Source organism: Pteronotus mesoamericanus, unplaced genomic scaffold (assembly GCF_021234165.1).
Source record: "Pteronotus mesoamericanus isolate MK-2021 breed Mesoamerican mustached bat unplaced genomic scaffold, CSHL_Meso_final contig_74, whole genome shotgun sequence".
Taxonomy (NCBI): domain Eukaryota; kingdom Metazoa; phylum Chordata; class Mammalia; order Chiroptera; family Mormoopidae; genus Pteronotus; species Pteronotus mesoamericanus.
In genome coordinates this window covers 20,614,784-20,633,689 of record NW_026555247.1, presented here as the reverse complement: position 1 = coordinate 20,633,689, position 18,906 = coordinate 20,614,784, and positions in this window count along the sequence as shown.

Genomic DNA, 18,906 nt, shown 5'->3' with positions numbered 1-18,906 from the left:
TCTGGTACTGGAAGAGGAGAGGAGAGATTTTTCCTCTATCCAATGATCTTGCTAGCTTTGCATGCACAGTGTAAGAGCGTCCCCCATCACCATCTTGGCTGATGGGATGCACTACCCTGGTGGTCTGTCAACTCCATGCCCCCCGTCCTCTAGTGCCCGCACGCATTTAGTTGTCCGTACCCAGGGCCCTAGGATAGATAGTGACCAACCAAAAGCCTAAGCAAAGGGACCTTGGAAAACCCCCATGGCCTCCCAAACAGCACCATGGGCGACCCTGGTGGGAGAGGTAGGGTATCAGAAGCCAGGGGCAGGGTGCCCACACCGGGAGTGGGGAATCTGTTAGGGGCAGGGGGCGGCAGAGCATCTGCAAGGAACACACTGGGTAACCTGGTCAACCCCGTCTCCCACCCCATGGAGGGGCCACCTGGCTCTGCGCTGCGAAATTCGGCGTCCTTGCCAGGACCCCCGGTGGTTTACAAAGACATTCTTTGACTGGCTGCATACCCTTAGTACTCCAACCTCTGACCCCCATCCCCAAGAAGCGTGGCTCCGTGCACAAGCAGCTCCCAGGTCCCATTCCCATGGTGCAACTTTATTCCCGTAGTAGTCCCTCCTGTTTGCCACCTGTAGCCCACCCCTGGTGCTACTACAACCTGGAGCCTCCGTGGCAGTCCTGTCTACCAGTAACCGTGCAGCCAGTTAAGACCAAAAGTAGTGTTAGGTTCTGAAGAAGTGGATCTCAATGGTGGCCAGATTTGCATTTTGCATTAACAAAGTTTCCATTTCAGTTCCCATATTTAAAAAAAACTTGAATGAGCCCGATGAAGTAACAACCACAGTTTAGTTCTCATTCAAGAATGCTAACCATACTCTACCTCTAGACATTGAGCTTATGAATGAAAAATGTTACACAAGTAAGTTGAGAATATGTAGATGACAGAGCCAGTCTGTTCTCACTACTGGACAAGGTTCTCAAAGCCCATATATACAGCTGCTACTGGTTCAGTCATTTCCACTTCCTATTCATATAATACAAAGTATATTAACCCCTCATTGCTGTGTTTATACTTATTTGGCCAAATCTACAAATCTCTTGAGTTTCTATCTGTGACTGACAAAGAAAACTCTTAGTAAAAATATTTTTTTAAAAAACTAAAAGTGCTTTTCACCTTTAGACCCTTTGAGGACTTCACTTCAAAATTGTTTGTGTGGCACATGAATGAAAATCAGTGAAAAGTGCAAGATCATCAGGCAATGGCAGAAAACAAAACAGCATCTGGGAGAAGAAAGATGCCAAAGCAAAAGCAGCTCTGCTCTCCTCAGATAAATAGTCCCTCTCCATTCTCTTCTTCCCCATTACGGTGACTGACAGGCATTGCATGATCTCAGAGAGAGGACAGAGATAAGCAACCAGGGAACAGGCAAAAGCAGGTGTTTTGAGAAGATTGTAGTGGTAGGCTGTGTGATGTCCCGCTTGTTCAAATAAGAACACAAGAAGGGTGGCAGGAAAAAGGCTATAAATGTCTTTTTGGCACTAAGAACTCTTTATTTGAACACAGACCCTACAAACCTTTTACTTGTTCTCTAAATTGATATTAAAAAGGTATCCAATGTTCTGGTTTTAGCTTGGAGACGTAAACAGTTGGGGGAGAGCTTCACTTCCAGCAGTACAACAAGAAAAAAGCTGAACAAACTGCAAAGAAACAGCTGTTCTTGAATCCATCAGAGAATCTGAGTGACAGGGTAGCTAACTCACCCTAAACCTGGGGACAGACAGGTGTCTCCAAAGAGAAACAGATCATGAGCATTAGCTCCCCCAGGACAGATACTAGAGGCCAAATCAGCCAGAAAGGAGAATTCAGCTAAAAATTTTTAAAGAATTACTAAAGACTAAGTGTGAGATAGGGTGAGAGTATGAGGTCCCCAGGAACCACATATCACAAATGACCCGCCAAAAAAAAAAAAAAAAGTAATTATCCTCTGGAGGGCGGGCCCCTTGTAGTACAGGCTTCCCTAGGTGAGTGTTCTAGGACCCCATCTGTATCAGTGTACCCGCTGGTGGTGCTGTGAGAAGTTGCATTCAGCTTCAGTGAATTTTTTTGAAAGACTCAACACATTGTCCATTTTATGATGAGAGATTTATGAGCACACCTGCCCACACCGCACTGAGTGTTCAGCAGTTCTTAACAAAAACAGCATGACCCCTATGCCCCGCCCTCCCTCTTTACACAATCTTGCCCCAAGCGACTTATTTTTGTTTCACCCAGATGAAAGAAGTCCTGCAAGAGAAACGTTTTGCCAATGTGCAAAAGGTGAAACAGAAACGGCAGAAGAACTAAAAGGCATAAAAATCGATGAGTTCAAAAACTGTTTTAAACAGTGGAAAAGAAAAAACACCTTGGCAGGTGTATTACATCAGATGGAGAGTACTTTGAAGGTGACTAAAGTTTAAACATGTAAGGATAAACACAATTTTTTTTTACAAATAAATTACAACTTTTTTGGTCCTCCCTCATATATATAGGAGCATTTGTATCCTTTTGAAGACTTATTCTTCCATAGATTTCACCAGGAATTTACAGGGAAGATTAAATAGGATATTGAAATAGCTTCCATTTTGGTACCTGGGGCTGGTTGGGAAACAGAACCACCCACTAAAGGGAAACTGCATGGACCATCATTTCTTTCTTCCAGAAAAAAACAAACAAAAAAAAAAACAAACAAAAAAGCCCCCAAACATTAGGACACTAACGGGAACCACAAGAGCTACAGAAGAGGAACAAGGGAAAACTTTCTTGCAATGCACAGGGATATGTACTGTCCTAGCTCCACACGGGATGGAGCATCACAGGAAAACTTGTGAGAATCTCATTTTGAGCTCCAGGATACAGTGTTTGTCTGAGACTGAGACTTAAACAGAACATTGGAAAAAATCTCCCTCTCCCACTCTTCACTCCTAGAGTGAAAACAGCAGTGGAGTACAGCTGGGAGAGATACAAGAGACAGATTGTCTCAGGAACAAAGCACAGATGAAAAGGCACAAAGCCAAGAGTGTGTGGGAGACAGACATTGAGAAAATCACCCTTGGGATTGCAGCCAACACCCTAAACATGTGTAATTGCTAAAGAGCTATAAAATGTGTGGTGCCCTCGAAGTAGCAATTGGGCCAGCAAAGCTCAAACACAGCCTAATGCCTTGACTATATTAAAATAAACCCACACACTAACAATGCAGCAATAGGAAATTGGTGCTCATCTCCAAGTATTAGAAAAAAAAATTACCTAAGTATCTACTGGCTTATATGAGATGTTTTACTCCTAAAAAAAAAAACATGATAAGCCACACACATGAAGCAGAAAATAAACACAATCTCAAGAGAAAAAATCATGAGAACCAGAATCAGATATATCACAGTTATTAGCATAATGAGACAGAAAATTCAAAGTAAATATTATGAAAATGTTAAAAAGTTCTAATGTAAAAATAAATAACATATAACATCAGGCAGATGATTGCAGCAGAGAGATGGACACTATAAGAAAAAATCAAATAAAAGTATTAACATTGAAAAACACACTAAGAGAAAAAGAATATCTCAGGTGCCCACATCAGTAGATTCAACACAGCTAATGAAATTAATGAATTTGAAGATAAGCCAAAGTAAATTACCCAATCTAAAACATGGATACAGGTGGAAGGGGAGAGTGTAAATAAACATGGATGGTAAACATGAAACCATCCCACAGTTGTGAAGCAATATCAAATGGTCTAATATACCTACAGTTGCAATTATTTAAGAAAAGGTAAAACACAGAAGAAATATTTGGAGAAACAATAGCCGAGAACTTTCCAAAACTAATGACTATACCACACCACAAGTACAAGAACTCAGAGATATAGAGAATAAATGTTCCCATTCCTTTCTGCAGACACATAAGCTTGTCATGTTGAATCTGCTGACAGCAAACATGAAAATAAAATCTTGAAAGAAGACAGAGAAAACAGCACATTATAGAGGAACAAAAGAAAGAATCATAGCTTATTTTCATCATAAACCATGGAAATAGGAAGACAACGAAGTCACGTATTAAAATGCTGGAAAGAAAAACACAACAAAAACGCTGGCAACACAGAATTCTCTACCCAGCAAAAATATCTGTCAAAAGTAAAGAAGAGATAAAAACTTGCTCAAACACTGATGAAATTTATTGTCATTAGCCTTACTCTACAAAAAAAAAAAAGTTAAAGTAAAAGTTAAAAGTTCTTCAAGAAAAACTACGATAAAAAGAGGACTACATGAAGGAATAAAGAGCACTAGAGATGAAATAATGGTAAAATAAAATTTGTTTTCTTATATAAGTACCCTAAAATATAACTGTCTAAATAAAAATAGTAACTCTTAATGTTATTTGCATATGTAAAAGTAAAATATATGACAATAATAATATAAAATGTAAGGGGGGAATTTGGGATATACTGTTGCAAGATTATTACACTACACATGAAGCAGTATATTATTTGAAAGTAATTTTTGCCCTGGCTAAGTAGTTCAGTTGGTTAGAACATTGTCCCAATATGCCAAGGTGTGGGTTTGATCCCAAGCATGGCACATACAAGAAGCAACCAGTGAATGCGTAGATAAGTAGAACAACAAATCAGTCTCTCTCCCTCTCACTTTCTCTCTCTCAAAAAAAAAAAAATCAGCTAATTAATAAATAAGAAAGTAAACTTAGATTAATTAGAAATATGTAAGCTTTAGAGTGCCCAATAAAAATGGCATACATAAGTAAATAAAAGAGAGAAAGTTAAATAATAAAAAAATGCTGGGTTGGTGTAGAAAAATAGAAAAAGCATTAAAAAGTAACAGGAGATGGAGTAAAGAACATCTAGCAAAATGGTAAATTTTAAAGAGCCCTACAAATAAAAATAGACATCAGTACAAGATCCTTTTTGAAAAAAACCTTGAAGGATAATTTACCTCACAGGAGGTCTAAAATTTTATTTATTCTAATCTTAAATTTTTTCCACCAAGTTATAGCAGCAACTTTTTTCTATTTCCTCTCAGGTCAGATAAGATGAGGATACATGTCTTCTTATATAACATTGGAACAGGGAATTTCACTGTATCTGAGTTATATTAGTTTAAATACCATGATTTATATCAAAACTATCCCTATGTCAACATAATATTTGCGACAGCTGTGGCATGATGTGGTATTTGAGTTTGTATGGTGGCGTAGCATTTTATTTGCTATGTGATATTGAAGGTATCCCTTTAACATTCTTGGCCTCTTTTCTCATAGTTAAAAAAGAGATTGCAGTATATACTTATCAGTATGCTTTTCAAGATTAAATGAGATCAATTATCTGAAAATGTCTCTTACAAGTTGTAGGATCGACAAATTTCTGTTGAGACTGAGTTTCTTTTGAAAATTTCTTCAATAGTAAATGATCACGATTATCTGCAAGTTGTTTTTGGCTAGCGCACTGAAAAATGCCTCCCCCGCAACCTTGTTTTTTGTGTAGCAAATATAAAAGTGATGCTTTCTTTTAACTACTTGTTTTTTTTGTATTTCAATTTGCATTGCTTATTTTTTGTTATTCACTGAGTAATAAAACATTAAACTTTTGGAAAAAAGTTTGTCATCTTTTTTTAACTTTATTTTTATTGTTGACACTATTACAGAGGTCCCCATTTCCCACCCTTTTTCCACCCTCTACCCAGCTCATGCCACCCTTCCTTCTGTCTGTCCACCTACTGCCTGTGTCTATGGGTTATACGTACATGTTCTTTGGCTAATCTCTTCACCTTTCTTCATCCAGTTCCCCCTACGACTCACATTCACAGGCACTGAGGTTAGGATGTCAGCATATCTTTTTAGGGGGACACAATTAAATCCTTAATAGTGAGGATGTGAATGTTACAAAGTCTCCATTCCTTTCTGCTCCTTTCTTCTGATGCTAATTGTTTATCCAGCTTCCAAAGCTGTTCTATTTTCCAGTATGTGAAAGAAGGCAGGTTTTCTGCCTTCATGTTTCTTTTCTAGGTCCCTATCATTAATAGGACCCCCTGAAATTACTTCATGAAAATCATAAGAATTCTTGTTTTAAACAGGGGGTCAAAAATATGAAGACCTCCTGTTCTATAACGGTCAGTATATTCCAGCTTCCTGCCCAATTTGACTTTGCTATTTTATTCTGTCTATTCCAATCCAGTTTATTGCCATGCAACTATGTTTACTGAAGTTCTCCTGGAGCTGAAAAATAGCCCTCATTATGGTGTCTGGCAGGCACACCTCACATTGTAAACTTCCTAGTGATTCAGCAGTTCACATTGTGAAATATCGGAGTCAATGTTAAAAAGACAATATATTCAGTTGGCTTCCTGGGAATCCTGACCTTAAATCACCTTCTACCATTTTCTCACCTAAAGGGAATTCATTTACTGTCTGTAAACATATCCCTCAAATACATTATTTTAAGATCTATTATTTACTATATTGGTTAGCAAGCTTTTATCTCTTATTTATGATCAGGTAAGTTTTAATTGGAAATGAGTTGGAAGTCATCCAAGCTGGGTGGGTACTGCGGTCCCTGCTGTAACTTGATCTTACAAACACCTGTTTGTTGTGTGAAGTTATGCAAAATCATTCTTGAGCTGTTGCTTTTTTCTTTCCTTTCATTTTTAAACTTTTGAAGCACTGTGGAACTTGCCAATTAAGTGGAGAAAATACAAATAAATCTGTGCATGCAAAAGGGGTGGAAGGATCTTTGTTTAAAGAATAGTTCTCTTGACTAAATTATAATTCATTAATTCCATGTGTTATGAGAGTTTTTATTGTTTTTAACCACAATGTGCTTGACTGAAAGAATGTTAACATTGCTTTAATAAATGAAAGAAAAGACACTGACATCGCCATACTTGAAGGTAAGAGGCCATATAGAGAGATACTAAATTAAAAGATATTGTAAATATTTCAAAACATCTATGGTCCAAAGTTTATATTTTTAGAACATGTTCAGAGTAAATGTTTTTCTGTGTTATCCTATGATATTGCTACGGACAGGTTATTTCCAGTTCCTCAATGTGCTTTTGGAAGTTATGAGTAAATGCTCTGTAATGAGAGATTTCTGGAAAGCCAAGTTATTAAGTCTAATTGATATTTGACTGTTCTTTATTAAACATGTAGTGGTGACTGTATGGAGCTATTTTATTCCCAAAACAGTGTAGCTTGAGGAAATCTGAATTTCAGTGTTGAAATAGTCACTCTTTGCATACACATTTGACTCTCAATTACATGCGCTAATAGAGAGGAACAGATGTATGATTGATTCAAAGAAAAAGAGATTATTCACAAATGTCTTTAGATTTTATTGCATCACTTTTTCTGCAGCAGAATTGCCTTGCTCTTTCTGTCTTGCTCCAGCTACTCAATGAGTTTGCATTGGTTCATGGTGAGATGGGAGGCAGTCATGGTGGTTCTCCTTGGTGGCCGACAGCTGGAATTTAAACATTTCCCACAAAATAGTACAGAGTAATATGATCACACAACAAAATACTTTATATTTTACCTTTCCTCCAGTTAATTTCTAAAATAGTGGAATGATGGTCATGGTGAGTGGCCTCCATTCTTAGTTTTGCCCTTCTATTAGCTGAATTTTCCTTTTGGCCCTGAGATGGATAAAATTCCTCATGAAAACTCAGGCAGAATGACAGGTTGTGACAAGTAATGGGCCTTTTTCAGGAGAACAGTTGCAAGTGTTCAAATATTCAGTGGATATTGCCTGTGGATCTTCAGACAAGTGGCTTGGATCTCTTCTTGTCAATTTTCTCATCTGTAAAATGAAAATAAAATTCTTCCCTGGTAGTTGCTCAGGGCTGCTTTAAATCAAATGAATTATGGGCTTTGTCAAATATAATCCATAGTATAAAATTAAGGAAAAGCAATTACATAAAAATATATTGTATCAGTATGAGAACGCAGGCCTGGAATAAAGACCCTTAGGTTCTATGTGCCATGCTGCTATACATGCAGGTATATGACCAACGGATCAATTAACATGCCTCCGTGTGAATCACTATGACTTTAGAGTCTGAAATTCAAGAAAATTTTATCTTTCTTCATATCATAGTAATCTGTGATAGTCACTAATTTTTACTTATTAAACTCTCTTCCTTGAGTCATTTTAGCAGTTTCTTTCATTTGAACATTGCCCAACAATCATGCCTATTTAAAAAAGATAAATAAATATGGGATTGTTAATTTTAAATCAGAGAGAAAATTTGATAATACTGTGTCAGGAATTTTTTTTTTATTGTGGTTAAAGGACTTTGTAAAAAACAATTAAATCCATTAGTTCCCTTATTTATTTATTTATTTATTAACATACTTATTGAATTAATAAATGTATGGCATGTTTATAAAATTTTAAAAAATTGAATATAAGGTATGCTAGGCATGCTAAAATATGCAAAATGATATTGTACTGATATGGGTTATTTATAAAAATAGTAAAATCAAATATATGGCAACATAAGGCATTGAAACAAGAGATAGCACAAAATGGAATATAAGTTGGCTATTGTTGGTAAAACTGCTGTAATTACTGTTGTGAGTTCAAGTGAGAAACATGAAATGGAAGCAATTGGAAATGGGATTTGAGAGGCAAGCTGGGAGTCTGATTTCGACCTTTTATAACAGGTTCAGTAGTACAGAATTTGTCCTATTGTTACTAGTGAACCATTGCTGGTTTGGGAGTAGTATATTATTTTCTTCACCTAAAGATGTGAATTGGGTGAAAAATGAACAAGGGAAGAAATAGTAAACTGACTGAAGAAGATTTTAGTGAACATATGTAGAGAAAAATATATATAATCTAGTGGACAGAAGAAAATGCTTGATGCCTATAACACAACCAGTAATTCTGTTGATAGGCTGATTGATTAAAAATTGAGCGACATAATTTGAAAAGAAAAGAAGTGGAGCAAGCACTTAAAACCCTCTTGATATCAAGGAGAGTTATGCGTGAAGGCCTAAGACTTTTAATTCTTCTTTTATTATTATTTCTTATTCAGCTTTCATAACTCACTGTGTAAATAAAAATATGGTAGCTTATATTTATGAAAATATTAGTTATACAAGCTAGGTTATTCTTTGATGATAGTTTTAAAATATTAGTAAGCTAGCTTAAAAAATTCTCCCTCACTCTCAGTTTGCTGTGGACGGTGTAACTCTTTAGGGTAGCCAACCTGTAGATCTTCACTCAGAATTCTATGCTACTTTGATCTTATGGCATAGAACATGCCAACATATATATATCAATGATTGCTGTGAAGAAAGATTCTTGCATGGACTAAGATATGTCTGCTAGTAAAAGGCTCATGTGACTTGAGCTTGTATTTCATTAGCCAAGAATGTTATGCAGCCACATCTAAATTCATGGAGAGGTAAGAATAGTCCTGTTGGTTATGCCAAAAAGAGAAAAATTAGAAATTCTAGTGAATAGCATTAATGTTCACTATCAACTCTTACTGTGTGTTAGATGAGTTCTAAGACATTTACATAAATTATTTATAAATATACATATTAATTAGCACAATCATTTTATCACATGGACACAAATCATGCACCCCCCTCTATACAGATGAGGAAACTTTGAAAGACATTGAATAAAGTTCCACTAGCACAAAGTGAAGATGAAGAGTGTTCCCAGATCACATGGCAGCAGAGTATACCCCTTAACTGTGATGTTATGTTTTCTGTTAAACCATTAGATCTCCAGGTAACATCTGTATTTTAAAAGGAAACAAAACCTTAATCTATAGCAGGGAATTCCAACTGGTATGCTGTGGCACACTGCTGTGCCACAAGAATTTCTAAAAACATGCAGTACCCGACTAGTCAGGGGCACTGACTTCTTTTCTCTTAGATTGTCAAATAAAAAAAAAGATGACAATAACCAACACAATAGTCACCTGGTTTGAATGAATCAAAATTATACCTATTTCTTCATCAGACTGACAAAAAAGTATTGGTGTGCCACACACTTACAGTAATTAGTTTATGTGTACTATAAGATGAAAAAGGTTGAAAATCACTGAGCTATAGGAATGAAATACTAGCAAGTAGAAATTTGGTGTTCTCAATGAGGAAAAAAATAAGTATAACCATTTGACCAGCTTCAATAACATCCCATCACTGAGTCAGATTCTGTTCTAGTCTTAGTTTGAAACTTGATTCCCAGAAGACAGAATAGAGGAACAGAATTCAACCATGAAGATGTAAAAGGCATGATGTCATTAAATATTTTAAATTAAAAAAAAAAAAACCTTAAAGGTACTCATGTGTTTTATCAGGTTGAATAAGGGGAAAATGACAATTATATTAAGTTAATATGGAAAAAAGTAACAAAAATTCAAATAACATTTTTCCCCAAACATTGTTGTTTGCCAAGGATAGGTGCTTTTATGTTAAATGTTTTGAGAGGAAATGATTTAACAAGTCTCAATTTATTTAGAAAAAATAAAGATTTATGAAATGGCAATAAATGTAAAAACTATTATGAGTAAATCATGTTGTGACATTGTACTTGGGGGCTTCATCATTCAGGAAAGGCATATGCTGTCCAAGAAATATAGCCTCCAGAGTACATCATTTTAAGATGGAGTATTTAGTGAGCACATTAGCAAAGCCTAGTCTCTTATTTATGATCAGGTTTGTTTTAATTGGAACAAGGCTGGAAGGCATCCAGTGTCTGTGGCCATTGGATTTCTCAGAACTCAGGAATATTGCTCTTTGAGAAGTCTGTACAAACTCCTAGGACACAGGAAAAATCTAGTAAGTCATTCTGAAAAAGAGATCAGCATCTTTTCATATAAAAATTTTCCAAAGGAAGACTTTAATTTAGAGAGGATGCGACAAGTTCATCAGACTGAAAGAAGGAAAGAGACAAAAGTAAAGAGAAATCCATGTGTTCCAATTATCCTCAGTGAAGGAGTTGATATTTTGGATGTTGATGTTTCTGTAACTATATACAATATTATAGTAATAGCATATTGAGAAACTACCTGTTATCACAGCCACGGTAAAGAAAGTATAACAGTGCAAAAAGACACACCATCCATCCCTGTTCCAGGAAATGGTCAGCCACAGAAAACCCTCTGCTCTAAAATTGGACACTCTTTCATCTTTTGGAAGATCCCCATACTGCCTGCTTGCCTTCTTACAGCCAACAAAGGACAATCACTTGTTCCTGAAGACCAATCAAAATATCTCTCACCTCTAAAACTCCCACTGTAAAGAACACTTGCTAATGAGATTCTGTGTCAGTATTTCCTTTTTTGGTTTATCAAACATTCCCTGCTAACATCTTTGAGCTCCTTCTGAAACAAAAGTGATGAAAGACAGGTACAATGGCAGTAAATGTATGAATACATAGCCTTTGTTAATTTTTGTCATTGCCTTAAGTTTTGTCTTTAACAGTTACCTTGATGCCATATTTGGATCCTGCCAGGTCTACCTGTGATTCAGATTTTGTCTCTTGAATCGCTGTAGTATCTATAAAGGCCCCTTAGAGCTTCAACTCCTGTTTGAATTGCTCAAAACATTAAGTCTTTTTTACTGAGTGTACTGTCTTTGTCTAAGAATTCTGCTGTTTTATTAATTTATTCATTCCTGCATTGGTTGCAAGTGTCCTCTTTGGGTATATATCCTTAGAGACTTGCCTCAAATTGTGCCTTTAAGTATTTCATCATAAGGAGGAGAGTCTCAGAGTATGAGTCTGTTGTTTCACGGAGCTTCTCAGGCTACGATCAGGTGTCCAACATTTTGGTGTCTCTGGGCTAGAAGGAGAAGAGTTGTCTTGGGCCACACATTAAATACACAAACACTAATGAAAATTGATGAGCACAAAAAAGGTTTTAAGTAAATTTACAATTTTGTGTTGGGCCACATTTATAGCCATCCTTGGCCACATGTGGCCTGTGGGCTGCAGGTTGGACACCACTGTTTGGTTTTCTCCAGACCTGTGTCCTCTCAGGGCAATAAACTCTGTTCTTGGTCACAAATAAAACTAGATGAGAGTCCCTCCCTTCCTGACTATTTATCTGAGAGCTTGGTATCCTACACAGAATGTTACCAATGCCATTTGGAGAATGTCTGTGAAGTGAGTCTCCAAGGCCACTTTGGGGAGCATTTGATTTAGCAAAAAATTGTACATTTGAAAGATAGCAGGAAACGCAGGGATAAAATTGCTTAGGCTCAATGGACAAAATTTTTAATTGCTATATTGAAGCTTCTAAGTGAAATTCTGACTCCCAATGAGCTTCTCTAAAAGATTCTTTGGCTAAAGTTAAAAGAGGTTTTGGAGATACTCAACAATGGGCAGCTATCCCCAGTAAAACCACACCTTCCTGTATGCGTCACGCTTCCTTATACCATGAGCCTTTCTGCTTACTATACCTCCTATTCTCAGGATGACCTTTTCCCTCTGTCCTCTGAACCTGTTCCTCACAAGCTTCCTTCCAGATCTCCCTGCCAATTCCCCTTATGGACCCATTCAGCTCATGAGCCTACAATGTCCTCCACAGTTGAATGTAAACCTTTGTCCTAGGAGTAATTAAGAGCGATTATTAAGGACTTTCCTAAATCTTAGGAAAACAGACGACCAATTAGTGAAAAACTTAGAATCCTCCTCAGGGTCTACAACTATGGCTTCCTGAACTTTATTAATTAATCCATACATCAGAAAGCTCCTCAAATGCCAAACTCTGGAGAAGGTGAAGGATTCCTGTGCTGCAAAGCTATAGCCATCATCGTTGCTTAACAAAACAGCTTTATTTTGTGATTCCATCTGGGGTCAAATTTTTATGTTAACTAATGGAGGCATACATCATTCAGGAAACATTATAAAAGAAATCTGTAAAGTGTTACCTCTTATGTAACAACTACCCTTACCACCCACAACCTTCTAGAAAGATTGAAAAAACAAAACAAAACAATGACTTCCTTAAACTGAGACTGGTTGGCCACAGAAAACTCTCTACCCTAATGTTGAACATTCTTCCTCTTTGAGATGTCCTTGAAATGCTTGCTTGTCCTCTTGCAGTCAACCAAGCACTGCCAAATGTACCTACAGATCAATGAAAGTCTTTCCAGCCTTAATTTTGTCTCTGTCTTAGTTTGTCTTTGAAAATACCAAATGGTTATGTAGACAGCTTTTACTTATCACTCACCACTACCAGACACTGAGCTTTTCCCTCACTTCTTATGTGGTATTCACAATAATTTTGCAGGTTAGGTGTTATCCCTGCTTCAGGAAACTTTTAGGAGTTCCAAGATGTTGGCAGTTGTGTAATAAAGTAAAAAGCCCTCAGAGGTTTGTTGATTCAATGGCAAATTGGAGGTCGAGCCAACATCACATGTTAGGAATTGTGATTAGTAGTTGAGTTTTCTTGCTTTGTAACACTAAAGATTTTTTTTTTCCCCTAGATCCTCATTGTCTTCTCTTAGGCCACACATTATTTCAGACTCCTGTTCTGAGAAATCTAAAAAAAAAAATAAGTAAGAACTTGATCCATAATTCATTCCTTGGGCTAAATTCAGTAAATCACAAGGTCAGACATGGGAAATTACTTGAGGAAAAGTAAGGTGCTCAGGAAAAGATGAGGAGGTGTTAGAGAAGGTGAAAAGTTGCTCTCTGAAGTCAAACAAGGAAGATAGGTATCTTGAATGTTTGGAGAAGAGATTTTTTTTTTCATACCCTGGGATGAATTTTCAGTCTAATGAAAGATGAGAACTCCCCAGTAAAGTAGAAATAAATGTATATTATCTATTGGTAAATGATTTATGGTACATGCACACAAACACACAGAGACAAAGACAACGTTAAACATTTTTCAGTGAAAGTTTAGTTCAAATAAACACATTTTTGGAATTATTTTAAACTTAAATTTAAGAGACATAGCAAAAGATTATAGGGAATTCTATTATATTCCTTCCTAGCTTCCCCTAAGATGAACATTTTACATAACCATTACATAATTCTCAGAATCAGTAAATGAGAATGGGTATACTGTTATTAACTACACTACACACCTTACTGAATTTTACCAGTTTTCCCTCTACTATTTTTTTTTTCTGTTCCAAGAATCTATCGAGGATCCCACATCACATTTATCAATCTTTCTCTTTAGCTTCCTCCAGTCTCTAAGGATTCCTTAGCTTTTCTTTGTCTTTCATGATCTTAACACTTTAAAGAATAGAACAAATTATTTTGTAGAATGTCCCTCAAACTGGGTTCTGATGTTTTATCGTAACTGGGATGAGGTCATGTATTTTTAGTGGTAATACCCCAGAAATTGTTGTGTCTTTCTCAATGTATCATATCAAAGGAGTTCATGATGTTGTTATCTCTTATTACTGGTGATGTTAACAGTGATCACTTAATTCGGGTGATGTCTTCTGAGTTTCTATACTGTAAAGTTACCCTTTTTCTCACTGTAGTTAATAAATACATTGGGGAAAATAGTTTGAGAATTGTGTATATCCTTTGACCTTAAAACTTTTAACCACTGAATTTAGGATCCTTTAGTGAAACTTGTCCTTGTCAATTTTTACTGTGGTGTTTTTTCTTAATAGTGATTTTTAAATTTCTTTTTTTCCTTTTACATTTATTTGTAGCATTTGACTGCAAAGAATAATTGCCTTTTATTTCTCATTTCTTCAAAAATTATGAATACATACCAGCATTTATGATGTATAAGTATAAACTATGATATATTTTATGTCATAAATACTATATTTTCTAAGTTTTGTTTGTGTATATATATGCTCTCTCACTATAATTTTTATTTTTAAAAATTGTCATTTATAAGGCATATAACACAATTATGCAAGTAAAAGAAGAGCTCAGGTTCAATTCCCCTAGAAGTGGATTTCTGTTAATTTAACATTTGTCTGAATATCAAGAAAAATTTTGTGTGATCTTTGACATAACATACAAACTGACATATTATCTTAGTCCATCAATGAAAACTTTACCTTTGGTGACAGCAAATTTTGATGAATCCAATCTGGGTAAATCCAAGATTTACAAAAGTAAGGCAACTACTAGCAAATGGAGTAGGCATTCTCTTATCTCATTTTGCAAAATGAGGGTAGGCCTGGGTCAAAGAACACCATTAAGATCCTCTGAAATAGTCCTTCAATGTTCACAGGTATCTCTGGATTTTGTGCCTACAGAGAAATCAATAAAAAGAAATACTTTTCTAAGACAGTTCCAGTAGAAATGCCACTTCCAATATATCCTTCCAGTAAAGCATCTTTTTCAAAAAGAAACTGATATTTTTCCTCTTAGGACATCGAAGGTGGGGACTAAAGCATGTGAATAGAAACCATCTGAGCTCACAGTAGTTTTACACTCTTATAAGATGAAGGCAAATGGCATGTTTGACAATCTCTCCAGGATTTGCTTCAAAAAGTTGAAATAAATGAGTTCTGTGGGGTGGAAGACATCACCTGGCAGAGACTTTGGTTACCTTGTCTTCCTCTGCTTTGAGTCACAGACCAGCTTGATAATTTTCAAGCTCGAGATTTACCCCAAGATTGTTCAAAAATTTTTATGGAGCCTTTTACTGCCAATAAGATTAGCAATCTAAGATGCTGCACAGAAAGGTTTTGCTTTGTTTTGAGTAAATTCAAGTTTATGTAAATAAAGATATAGAAATGAAGATTTACCGTCCCCCCCCCTCCCGCCAAACACCCATACACACAGCCTAATGCATTGGGAAGATGAAGATAAGCAGGCTTATTGGCTTTGTTTCCTTTAGAATAGATGTTGCAACCCAGGAGCACTTTAGAATTGTATTAACTAAGTGATTTTTACATATCAATATGCACCCTCTTTTCTGACATTTTATAACTTCAGCTGAGCTGGATGTAAACCAAGGCTGACATCCTTAATCACAATATTTTCCCATTTCCCATGATTCTCCCTACCATTGTGATTTAGCGGTGATGACCAACATACACAACATTCTAGCTTTCTAATATTTGAAACAATACATTAATAACATAATTTGAACAAAATTTGATCTTGAATTCTTTTCTACCTTTAATTTTCTAAAAGTATATAAACAGTGGTGTGTGAGTGTGTGTGTTTGTTAAACTTTTGTTTCATTTTCTGCATCATTTTTTTTTAGTCTTTCTAATTTAGTCTTTTATTTTTTTAATTAATTTATTTTTTAAATACATTTGTCTCTGCCTCCCCCCCACCACTTTCCCTTGCCCCCTCTCTCCTTCCCTCCCTCAGCTCAATACACTAATAACCCTGATTCTTGGTTAAAAAAGCTCTGCCTTAGAAATAGGTCCTTCCTTGTATGATAACTTGATACTTCTTGGACTTAGCGCTATGAAGTATACAAAAGATGAATTCTCTCTCTTTCTCTTGCTCTTTGCATATAATGCATAGAATATATAGATAATGTATACACATAATACATATATAATTTGAGGTCTTGTTTTACATTAGCTACCTTGCAAATAGACACGGGTGGCTTACATATAGAAGGTAGTCAGTAGGTATTGGTTGTGCACACCTGTGATTATAATGAGGAAAACCTCAGAGAGAAGTGAAGGGTGAATTGAGTTTCAGGGGGAAGGGAGCTCCACTGAGGGAAAACAGTACAAGGGAAGATATACAGAGATGAGGTGAACAAGCCGACGTTGTAAGAGTTCAGGAGTGCGTTGCATGGGAGGGAAGGAAAAGGGGATGAGCACATCTAAATGGGACAGGAAGACAGATTGTCAGGAGAAAGAACAGAAAGCAGAGGGGTGTCTCCCAAACAGAATCCATTTTTTTCAAAGATATTGGAAATATTTTCTAACTAAAAGGTAAATATTACATTTTACTATTCCTTTAAACATATCCCTTACGTACATGAATTAACTGGGAGCAAAATGTGGTTTAAAAACAGATGAAAGAATTTCAGGAAGCTTGTTTTGAAAAAATATCTACAAGTAACACCAACATATTTTTTCCCCATAAATTAGGTCTGTACTTTATTTTTATGTGAGAGAGACATCCTCAAATCAAGAACTTCAAGCTCTTTCATGATTTTTCTTGCTGTGGTTTCTATCTCCATCTTTGTTACTGAGTCAATAAAATTATAAGGTTACTAATTAATGTGCAGATCCTTATAAAACTCTGCATTCAAGCTTACCGTCCAGACACATAAAATATCTTAAATTCTCCATATTACACACCACAGTAGGTTTTAAAACAGCCAGCGTGGAGGTTTGTCGGGGAGGAGGTACATTTTTATGGTTGTGCTGATTTAGTTCAAGTTGGAGACACCAAAGGCTTTGAAATGCTACAAACTTTCCTGAAACGGAAAGCATTAAATACCATTCTGCCCTTCCTTCCCTCTCATGATGTAGATAAAAAATAATTTCCAGGGTATAATGGTGACCCCCTTAGGAACTCTGAGAACCATAAAGCATTTTGTTTTTGCTGTAACAGAATAGCATTATATCCTCCTTCTTCTAGCAGAGCAAGCTCCTCAATACCTACGTACCTCCAACAGCTTCAGAAATTTAATCTGTCATTCAGTAGTTTTTTTTTTTCAATCCTTAAAGAATATAGTAGGATGATACGTTGCTTGACGCACCAAAGATTTAAAAAATGTTTGTTGCACATGAGAAGATGAATGTGCCATGTAAGATTAATATGCATAAGATTTTGCTAGGTGCCTACTATATCCAGAGAAAAATACATGTAAATCACTTCAGCTGCTTGTACAAGGTCCTAAACAAAGTCTGTCCAGGGGCAAGGTCACTGCCTTAAATTGTTCAGCTCTGTCCCTGCCTCAGGACATCCTGACTATGGTTCAAGTGGTATACACAGGACTCTTAGATGTGAAAATGAAACCTACTGAGGGATAGATTCAGGTTCCTTAATCTTCAGCAGTTCATGAAAATGGATGTTATCTTTAACTCTGTTTCTCTAGAAAAGTTAAACACCTTTTCCTGGGAAGTTATTAAAATAAAGGTGTTTGTATTTCTCTTTCCCAGCTGTTTGGAAATGAATGTCTTAAAGTAAAATGAGTAAATCTGTACCTGCTAGGTCGGTGGATAAAGCAGTTATATTTGCTGTAGCATCTTTCCTAGACACTCCATTCAGAAAAGCTAGACCAAGCCTGAACCATAAGTAATGTTAGATTGCAAAGGATATAAAAAAAATTAAGTTGGAAAATATTTCCTATCCTTTCATTCACAGATGCCACTGGACAAAGAAGAGATAACTGGTCTCAGAGATGGATATTTCAGAAAGCAGGAGGCATGGGAAAGATTGATTTTTGGTAAGATAAGGAAGGATGAATTGCTACCCTGTGCTACATAAGAACAGGAGAAATGGTTCAAATCCACTCTCCTTTCAGAGAAAGATTGTATATCTGGGAAAACCTGTTATTATATTTTCTCTGAAAAAGATTGTCATGTATGAGGGACAAATCCCAGATACTTGGTGAATGTTTTGCACTTTTATTTATAATATTGGTTAAATCTATTAATTTATCTAAACTATTTCTGTGCCCAGCTGTATTTTCAACATAAGTTTATTAAATTTATGGCATCTAAGTTTACATTAATGATTGCAGGTTCACACTGTACTTTCAAAATCCTTCCTATTATGGATGCTAAGATATTTTTCTCTACCAATTTTCAAGAAGATTATAAGTCTAGAAATCCAGAAGCTGATGTGCAAAACCTCCTTAAAGTCAGTGAACTAGCCAAATTCTATACTATAATCCTAACTATTTGAGATGTTTCATTGCTATTTTTGAAGTTTTAAAATATAAAATAAATTGATGTTTTAATTAAGGTTCAATTGTAATATTATACCCCTATT